We start from the raw sequence: 10,254 nt of genomic DNA, 5'->3' as shown, positions 1-10,254 counted from the left end.
GATTTTTAAAGGGTGTCGGGTTTTCTTGCTGTTCTTTTTCAATTTGCTGGAGATATCGGGTTAGAGAGTCAATAGTCTGTTTTTCCTGTCTTTTGATGTGGAAGACAAAGATTTTCACCACTGGACTAATTAGCAGCATCAGGATGGATGGTGAAGAGATTGAGATTGTTAACAACTTTAGTTTGCTTGGCTGAAGGCTATTTAAAAAAAAAGACTAGAACATTGACCAGACATGTAAGCTGGGTTTAGAGAAGGCTAGGGACATTATCTCCAAAGTCAAATGAAAGCAGAGAATACAAGAAGAATGGCTATTTATGTTTTATTTACTTTATTTGACTGTGTGGATCTCAACAAATTAAGGGTAACATTGAGAGGAATGGAAATTACAGAACATTTGATTATGCCACATGTGAAACCTATCCTCAGACTAGGAAGCATTCATCAAAACATAGCAAGTTAACACTGCATGTTTAAAAATAAAAAAAGGAGTGCATCAGGGATGTGTCCTTTCCCCACACCTTTTCAATCTATTGGGAGAACAGATCATTCAAGAGGCTAGACTTTATGAGGAGAAATGTGACATCAGGATTGGAGGAAGACTTATAAATTACCTGTGTTACACAAGTGACATAACCTTATTTGGCAAAACTGAAGAGGACCTGAAACGTTTGCTGCAGAAGGTCTAGAACTATAGTTTTCAGTAAAAACTGAAGATCAACATCAAGAAAACAGATAGTCTCACTACTGGGCTTATTGGCAGAACCATGATAGATGGAGAAGAAAGTGAGATTGTAAATAATTTCATATTGCTCAGCTTCACAATCAACACTCCGGCACCAGCCTTCAGGAAATCAAAAGATGAATTTGCATTAGCAACGTCTGCTGTCCGGGACATCTCCAGAGTACTGAAGAGCAAAGACGTCCGTCTAGAGACTAAGGTGTGCCTTATCCAGGCTATGGTCTTCTCAATTGCATCTGAGGCCTGGTCAATGACTAAATATGACAGAAGAAGAATCAATGTCTTTGAGTTGTGCTACAGAAGTATATTGAACATACTACAGACTGTCAAAAGAGCAAGCTGATCTGGACTGGAGATGTTGAAACCAAGTTTCTCCTTGGAGGCAATATTTTTAAAAATTTATTATTAATTTCCATGAAAATTTACAGAGACTTTGGATTTCCATTCATTCTTTGTTATACTTTGCTCCCTTTCCAACTCTCCCCCCCCCCCAGTACGCTACCCTCTTGGAAAAGTAAAAGAAAAATTCTTTCACTGTTTTACAATCCCTCCCCCCAGGTCCATTCCACTATGCAGCCTTTGATCTGGACACCTGTCATGACAAAAATATCTAATCACGTATCCTTTTTAAACAGTTTTCTCCCTCATCTGTTTCAATGCAGTATACATTATTGAAACCATCTTTCTCAGTCTCCCCCAACCCTGATGTCAGTCCTGTTTTACAACAGTGGCACCATGCAGTATTTGGCCTTTTTTTCAACCACACCCACTGGGTTGTTTTATTGAAGGTGACATGGCTAATAACAATGTGAAGACAGCTGGGATGTGAGGTTGGGAAGAACACTCTCCCCTCCCCACACCCCCAGTGACCCAAATAAAAAAGAACCAACTATGGGAGAGCAGCCAAGGCAGTGATCTGAGGGGACGGGTGGACATGGAACCGAGGACAGCACAGACCATGTGTGAGCTGGGAGGCCGAGGCGGCTGTGCAGATAAAAAGTGTGAGTCTCTGTATCTCCATGGATGTGTGTATAAATATAAAGAGACAAGTTGCTTCTTCCCCTTCTCTTCTTTCTGCTTGGGCTGCTGGCCACGGTCCCAGCTCTTTCCACATGGGGGCGAAGGGAAGGCGGGGTGACCAAGTCATCACCGAATCGCAATTAGACCCACATCCATCAACTTCTGGATCTTCTGTGCTATGACAGGGTGCTTCAAGTGTTCGCTGAGCGCCTGGGGGTCCTTCTGCATCTGCTCCAGGATGAGCCGCATGGCCGGGTCACTCATGATCTGCTGCACCTCGGGGTCGGCCATGGCCCGTCGCTTAACGTCCTCAGGGCTGTCATGCCGGTTGTACTGGGCCATCATGCAGCGTTGGTATCCATCTGCTGCCTCCTTACAGTTGGAGTCCAGGTCCAGCGCCTTCTGATAGACATCCATGGCTTTCGTGTAGTCCTTCATGGCCTCGAGGGCAGCCACCTTCCGTGTGTAGCCCTTGACAAATGTGGGCTCAAGCTGGATGCACTCCTCACAGTCCTTGACCGCCAGCTGAAACTCGAGGAGTCTGGTGTAGCAAGCAGCCCGATTGCTGTACAGTTTGGCATCTCGTGGGTTCCGCTTGATGACTTCTGTGTAATGCTTCATGGCCTGGGGGTAGTCCCCTTTCTGGAAACACTCATTGCCTCTGCTCTTCTCCTCCAGAGCCAGGTCAGGATTGATGTAGGTCAGCCGCTCTTGTTCCTTCAGGATTTTTTCCGCCTCCTGGCATTTCTTGAGCACATCCGGGGTTCGGTGTTCTGCTAGAGACTTGTTGTAGAAATGGATGGCATCTTTGTACTACTCCTCCTTGAAATAGGAGTTGCCAATCTGAGCATAAACTTTGGCAATCTGTCAGTCTTCTCGGTTCTCTCTCCCCACCTCGATGGCTTTCTCACAAAGCTCCCGGCACTTATTGTAGTCGCCCTTCTCGAAGTACATGGCTGCTTGATTGGTGATGTACGTCATGTTGATGGGGTCCAGATCCTTGGCTTTGTCATAGTGCTTCAAGGCCGTGTCAAAATTCTTCTTCTTATAGGCATCATTCCCCAGCTCTTTTTCTTTCAAGGCCCACTTCTTGTTCTCTGGAAGATCTTCTTCCATTGGCTCCGGTTTGGTCTCCTTCTTGGGAGAAGGTGGTGGTGGAGGCGTTGCAACCTCTCCCTCTTCATCCATGGCACCAAGGTCAACTCCCAGGAGGACACTAAGCGTGGTCATGATGCGTGGATCTTGCAGTTTCGTACCCAGGTCAGATGGCTTATTCTGCAGTTGCTCTATCAGTTCCCTGTAGGAAGGATCACTGAGAAGTGCCCTTGTCCTTGGGTCATTCTCCAATTTCTGGTACAGATTGGGCATGTAAAAAGAGTTCATAAATTTTCTCTCTGCCAACCGGGCCTCCATATTCTGTTAACTCTCTTTGAGCTGAGGATTGTTGACTTCATGTTTTAAACCCTCCTCATAGGTTCGTTTGACCTCCTCAAACTTGTTTAAAAATTCGAGAGCAGCTGCTTTTCTCGAATAGCCCTTGCCCCAGTCAGGCTTTAAGTCCATGGTTTTGCAGCTGTCCTCGTAGGCCTTCTGGTAGTCTCCTTTCTTGGCATAGGCGGCGGAGCGATTGCTGTAGAGCACATGGTTCTTGGGATCTAACTTGGTGGCTTCTGAGTAGCACTGCAGCGCGTCATCTATGTTCCCGGCGCTCGGGGCCTTATTGCCCTTCTCCTTCAGCTCACTGACCTGCTCCATAGCCGGGCCTCGGAACCCCGTTGAATAGAACCCGTCCGCTCCGCATTCCCAACCGCACGCTCCGCCTTCTGGAACCTCAATATTTGTCCTTTTGTGACTGAGATACTTCACTCAGCATAATGTCCTCCAGAGTCACCCATTTTGAATAATATTGCATGAGATCCTTGTTTTTCAATGCAGTGTAGTATTCCGTTGTGTGAATATACCACAGCCTCTCTATCTATTCGTTTGTTGATGAACACTTAGGTTGTTTCCAACTCCTTGCTATTGTGAACAAATCCCAGATAAACATGGGTGTGCATATATCTGCTTGGGTGTCAGTTATGGTCTCTTTGAGGTATATTCCCCGTAGTGGAATTCTGGGTCAAATGTTATCTCTATTTGCAACTTTTTGAGAAAGTGCCATACTGCCTTCCACAGTGGTTGCACCAGGAGGCAATAATTTTTAAACTGAGGAGGACCTCATGCACTTGCTCCGAAGGGTCAAGGACTGCCACCTTCAGTATGGACTAAGGCTAAATGTCAAGAAGACAAAGATTCTCGCCACTGGACCAATTGGCAGCATCAGGATGGATGACGAAGAGATTGAGAGTGTTCACAGCTTCAGTTTGCTCAGCTCCACAGTCAACACTCTTGGCACCAGCATTCAGGAAATCAAAAAGCATATCGCGATGGGAAAGTCTGCTGTTAGGGACCTCTCTAAGGTACTCAGGAGCAACAGTGTCTCTCTGGAGACTAAGGTGCGCCTGATACAGGCCATGGTATTTGCAATCGCTTGTTATGCATCAGAGAGTTGGACAATGACTAGGGATGACAGAAGGAGAGTGGATGCTTTTGAGCTGTGGTGCTGGAGAAGGGTACTGAATGTACGATGGACTGCCAGGAAAACAAACAGATTCATCTTGGAGAGGATTAAACCAAGCTACTCCTTGGAGGCAAGGATTCTGGGGCTTCGTCTGACATACTTTGGACATGTTGCCAGGAGGGACGGGTCCTTGGAGAGGGACATCATGCTTGGGAGGGTTGAGGGACAGCGCAGGAGGGGAAGACCCTCTATGAGATGGATTGATTCGGTGACTGGGGTCATCGGGATGGGTGTGTCAGAGGCGGTGCGGTTGGCGCAGGATAGAGCAGGGTTTAGGGCTGTTGTGCATAGGGTCGCTATGAGTCGGAAACTACTTGACAGCACATAACAACAACAACAACCTCTCATATACATTCTACATGTTTCCAGAAGAGTCCAGTTCTTGGAAAAGGATATCATTCTTAGAAAGTGAAGGATCAGTGAAGCAAAGGAAGACCATAGATTATATAGATTGACACAGTGTCTGAGGTAATGGGGGCAGACAGGTATGTCAGAGACAGTGAGATGGGCTCAGGATAGGGAAGGTTTCAGAGCTCATAAGGTTGCTATGAGTCTCACAGGTGACTGGATGACACATAAAGATGCCAAAACAATATACAGATAGTCAAGGATTTATGTTGGGTTTCTGTTTTAGCTGCTCCTTTTAAAAAAATTTTTATTTTTACTGTGTTTGAAATGTGTTTATAAACTATTTTTGTCTTTGGAATTGAAAATATTATATATAAACTTAAAGATTAATTTTATCACCAGTCAGCACCTGGGATTTTTCTTTGTCTTGATCAGATATGATTTCTTCTGCTGACCAACTTTTACTCAAATTCCAACTTCTTGAGCTCATGTGGAGAAATAGGATGGCGTCTCATCTTTATATCAACATAGGAAAGTACTTCTAAAACCGAGGATGCATTGCTCTTGGAGGGAGGGTCTCTGTGTTCTTTTTTCCTTCTTAAGTGATATGATCAAATTTTATAGGAAATATTTCTGAAATCATTGTATTTTTCCAATCATATACATTTTATAATATTAACTACACTACTGTAGATTGATATAATTAATTAATTAATTACAATTTCCGAGTAGCTTGGTGGGTAAGGAGTTGTGCTGCTAACCCAAAAGCAGGCGATTTTAATCTGCCAGCTTTTCTGTGGGAGAAAGGTGGACAATCTCCTCCAATATGAGTGCAGTTTATTGCCTCTCAAAACCTTCTGGGAGTTCAGTTATTAGTGGTAAGTAACTGTGCTGTAATCCTAAAGGCACATGATTCAAATCCACCAGTTACTCTGTAGAAGGATGGGCAATATCCTGTGCCAATTACTGTCTCTGAAAAACCCCCGGAAGGTCAGCTATGAGTCAGTTCTGACTACATGACATACAACAATAGACAGCAATGAGTTAGACTGACCAATATGTTGCATATTATTTTTCCATTCTCCTTCTTTAATCCACCTATTTTTTTATTCACCTCTTCCCTTAATTCCTATTTCAGATAACCATCCAAAATTAATTTTCCTTATCATTGCTGTCGAATTGGAACTGATTAATAGCTGACTCTTCATTGGGTTTCCAAGATTATAAATTACGTGAGAGATTTCTCATCTTTCTATCATGAACCTGCAAGTAGATCAAGCCGCCAGAGGAGTAAAGCCTTTGGGTTAACAGCTCATCTCTCTATGGACTAGGTCACCAGAGTTCCCAAAAAATTCTTTTTCTGTGTGCAAGTTTTTTCTCAGCTTTTTATAATAATGATCTTGCTGTTGTTCTGTGCCATCGAGTTGGAATTGATCCATAGCTGACCGTGCGGAACGTTTTCAGACACATTAATAGCACAGAAAATTGCCCCTTTTCTCCTTTCTCCCTTGATTAAATTTGTTTGGTCTGTGTATTAACCTTTCCTTCACCTCTTGTTTTAGTGATTATATAGCATAACTTTTCTTTTGTGAATGATTTGTCAATCTGAATGATTTGTTTTAGTTTCGTTCATATTGTTCAATATTACACAAATTCTTGATTGTTTATTAGTGATTATATTTTATTGTTGGAATGTACAGTTTTTTTATTGTGATTTTAATGAAACTTTACTGAAATGTTAGGCTTTAGTCATTCATTTTTGCACATTTTCCTTCCTTCTCTTTCTTTGCCGCTCCCTTAGTCCACTTTGCAATGCACCTCTTATTCCAGATTGTTGTCATACATGTATTACCTAATCATACATTCCTTTCAGACAGTTCTTCCTTCATCTATTCCAATGCAGTGTTCATTATCTACCCACTCTATTTTGTATTCTTTCCGCAACCCCTCAAATTTGTATGTAGCAGTGATTTTTATGCATTATTTGTCCTTTTGTGACTGAAGTATTTCCCTTAGCATGTCTTCCAAGTTCACCCATGTTGTGCAGTGTTTTGCAAGTTCAGTGCTTCATAATACTCCATTGTGTGAATGTGCCACAGTTTTTCAATCCATTCATTTGTTGATGGGGTGTTGGGCTGTTTCTATCTCTTTGCTATTGTAAATATAACAACAATATCTCTTTGCTATTGTAAATAACACAACAGTAAACATGAGTGTGCATTCATCTGTTTGAGTTGTGGCTCTGGTTTCTTTAGGGTATATTCCCAGTAGTGGAATTGCTGGATTAAAGGATATTTCTATTTTCAACTTTTGAGAAAGCATCAGACAGCCTTTCATAGTGGTTGTACCATTTTATATTCCTAACAGCAATGAATAAGAGTTCTAATCTCTCTACAACCTCACCAGTATTTGTTGTTTGCTGCTCTTTAACCATTTTTGTTGATGAGAATTTGGGTTGTTTCTAACTGTTTGTTGTTATAAATAAATATACAATAAATACAGATGTGAGTGTGTCAGTTTGTGTTTCAGATCTTATTTCTTTAGGATGTATGTTTAGTAGCTGTATTCCTAGTGAGTTTTGGTGCCTTAGTGGTATCTGCCAACCCAAAGGCAAGCAGTTCAAATCCACCTCCATGGGAAAAAGATGGGCAGCCACCTCCCATGATGCTTACAGCCTCTGAAAACCTACTTTGGGGTTAGCTATGGGTCCATTCTGACTCAAAGAAAATGAGTAGCAACAACAGTGCCATTTCTAGATCAAATGGAATTTCTGTTCCTAACTTTCTGAGTAAGAGCCAAACCGCTTTCCATAGTGCTCACATCATTCTACATTCCCAGCAGTGTATGAGAGTGGCAGTCTATCCACATACACTCCAGTATTTGTTGTTTGAATATTGACTTACTGAACAATTTCTAATTGAACATTGATTTTGTTGCTGAGAGAAAATAATATTGTTTAAATTTGCATCTATAAGTAGCTTATGATTTTGAGTATTTCTTCTCATGTTTATTAGTCATTCTGAATGTCTTCTTTAATGAAGTATCTAAAGTATCTCTAAAGTGTCTATGCCGACTGCCCGTTTTATACTCGGTTTTATACTAGTTTACTAACAAAATTTCTTATACATTGTTTTTCACACTGAATCTTTCCCATATCCTTAACCTACCCTTCCCTCCATCCATCCAATTGTGTGATCCTATGATTATGCCTCCTACTCATTCTCCCCTCTGTGCTGCCACCCTCCCCCACCTGGATCCTCATTCATATTTGTTTCTTGGTGAGTTTTTGGAGCTTTTGATACATTTTAGAGATGTGTAGCTTGTCAGATGTATCCTTACCAAATATTTTTCCCAGTCTTTAAGCTATTTATTTGTTTTTATTTATTCTTTTGGATAAGTCTTTTGAAGCACATTAGGATTAATTTTTAGAAAGTTTCAATCACCTAGCTTATGGTATATTGATTATGAATGTGTTATCCTTATTGATTATTCATCAGTTATTTTTGGTCTGTTTATGCCATATCTTAGGGCTCGTACATTTACCTCAATGTTTTCTCTGATAATCTTTATGGTTTTAGAATTTATGCTAAAATCATTGCTCCACTTTGGGTCATCTTTATTATACAATGTGAGATATGGACTTTGTTTTCATTTTATGCAAATAGACATCCAGTTTTGCCAGCACCAGTTGTTACTTTTTCCCTCCCCATTTACTGGATTTTATCTTCTTGCCAAAGTTCAGTTATCCATAGGTAAATGAATATTTCTGGTTTCTCAATTTTATTCCATTGATCAACATGCCTGTCACTGTGCCAATACCACACTGGTTTGATTACTATGGATGTATTGTAGGTTTGAGATCAGTAAATGAGAGGCCTTCTATTTTGTTTTTCTTGTTCAGTATCTCTTTGCTCATCTGAGGTCTTCTTTCATTCAATATGAAGTTGATGATTACTTTTCCCATATCTTTGAAAAATGAGTCTGCTTTTTGTAATAGTGCCATTTTCACATTTTTAAGTTTTCATACTCAAGACTATGGCATATTTTTCCATTTGTGTTGGTCTCTTTGGATTTATTGTAGCAGTGGTTTATAATATTCTTTGTAGATATCTTTTGTATCTCTGGATAGATTTCTTTCTAAATATTCCATTTTATGGGAGGCTATTGTAAATGACACCGAGGTTTTTTTAACTTTCTTTACAGTTATTGATAATTTAATCAGCTTTTCTCTGAATTGTCTATAATCTTTCAGATGGCATTGGGTAACTAAGCTTATAAATTAACAAGGTAGCTGAGTAGTGCTTATGCCTTTTTGTGGGGTGAACTTGATATGACCAGATATCAAATCAGTGACCTTAACAATTGATACTTGGAGGGATAATAGTTCCAGGCAAGGTAGACTCTGAGTTTGGGTTTTGTTGTGTTTTTTTTTCTCCTTCGCAGGATCTGGAAGCTTCTGTCATATGTGATACATTTTCCATTCTTTCTGAAACGTCAGAAAATTATAACCAGTAAGTTCCTAGGGACTATATATCAGATTTAATGTCAGAAGATTATTTGTCACTGACTAGCAGACTCTCAGCTATTTCAAAACATGGGAGGACTGTAACCCTGTTTAGTGGCTGCACTGTCCCTAGCAGTTGATCTGTGTTCTCATTGTAGTTTCTTTCATGTGACATTTTAGTATGACACCTTTGACTAAAAGGGGTGGGGGTTACCCCCCTAATGCTTTTGCTTTAATTTAGAAATACCAATCTGGTATTTTCCAATTTATCTCTATTTCAGAAACACAGATGTTGGAAAATAGGAATTTATAATGAAAATGCTGACACAATTTCATCAACACAAAAGTTTTGAACATCTTTTCATTCAGTAAAATAGTGATTTTCCATCCTGTAAAATACTAAACATCTGCTTGCAATGAGAATACTTAACACCTTTTGGTTTTCTTTGCAGCTAATCTGAATGCCCCTGTAAAAGAATTGAAGCTTCAGATAACAGACAGAGATGATCAGTTTGAAACAAGACATTTCTGTTTGAAAAAGACTTTGTAAGCATGATAGAAGCCTGAGGTTCAAATCACAAATAGCCTCTAAAATAATATTTTAGGCAAAACAACTTTCAGTGCTATAAAAGCTACTCTGAGGGTCAGCAACAGGGCTAGTTAACGAAGGCTAGTTAATAATAATAAAATAAGATAAAATTATAAACCAATTGAGTTGCAAGGGGAAAAATATTTCAGTGCTCAAAATAAGGACTCAAAAGACAAGGCAGATACCAGAACACTGGTAGACACAATGACAGAATGACCAAAGGAAAAGAAAGAGAGGAGGGGACATAGAACAGACTCATTGATGACTCTCCAATGGGTTTCCTAAGGCTCTAAATTGCATGAGAGGAGATTGTTCATCTTTCTCATGTACACTAGGTGGTTTCAAACATCTCACCTTTGAGTTAGCAGCTTAAATTCTTTTTTTTTTTAGGTTGTTTATTTTTCATTTCAATGAACATCTACAGAGATTTTGGG

At 40.4% G+C, this 10,254-nt stretch overlaps 1 pseudogene; it reads right to left on the bottom strand.

The window, feature by feature from the left end:
* Positions 1 to 1,885: 1,885 nt before the first annotated feature.
* Positions 1,886 to 3,514, bottom strand: LOC102868745 (annotated as a pseudogene).
* Between the last annotated feature and the right edge of the window lie 6,740 nt (positions 3,515 to 10,254).

Source organism: Elephantulus edwardii, unplaced genomic scaffold (assembly GCF_000299155.1).
Source record: "Elephantulus edwardii isolate Elephantulus edwardi_28Jun2011 unplaced genomic scaffold, EleEdw1.0 scaffold00249, whole genome shotgun sequence".
NCBI lineage: Eukaryota > Metazoa > Chordata > Mammalia > Macroscelidea > Macroscelididae > Elephantulus > Elephantulus edwardii.
The sequence above is the reverse complement of the archived record's forward strand: the minus strand, read 5'-3'. Positions and strand labels throughout refer to the sequence as shown.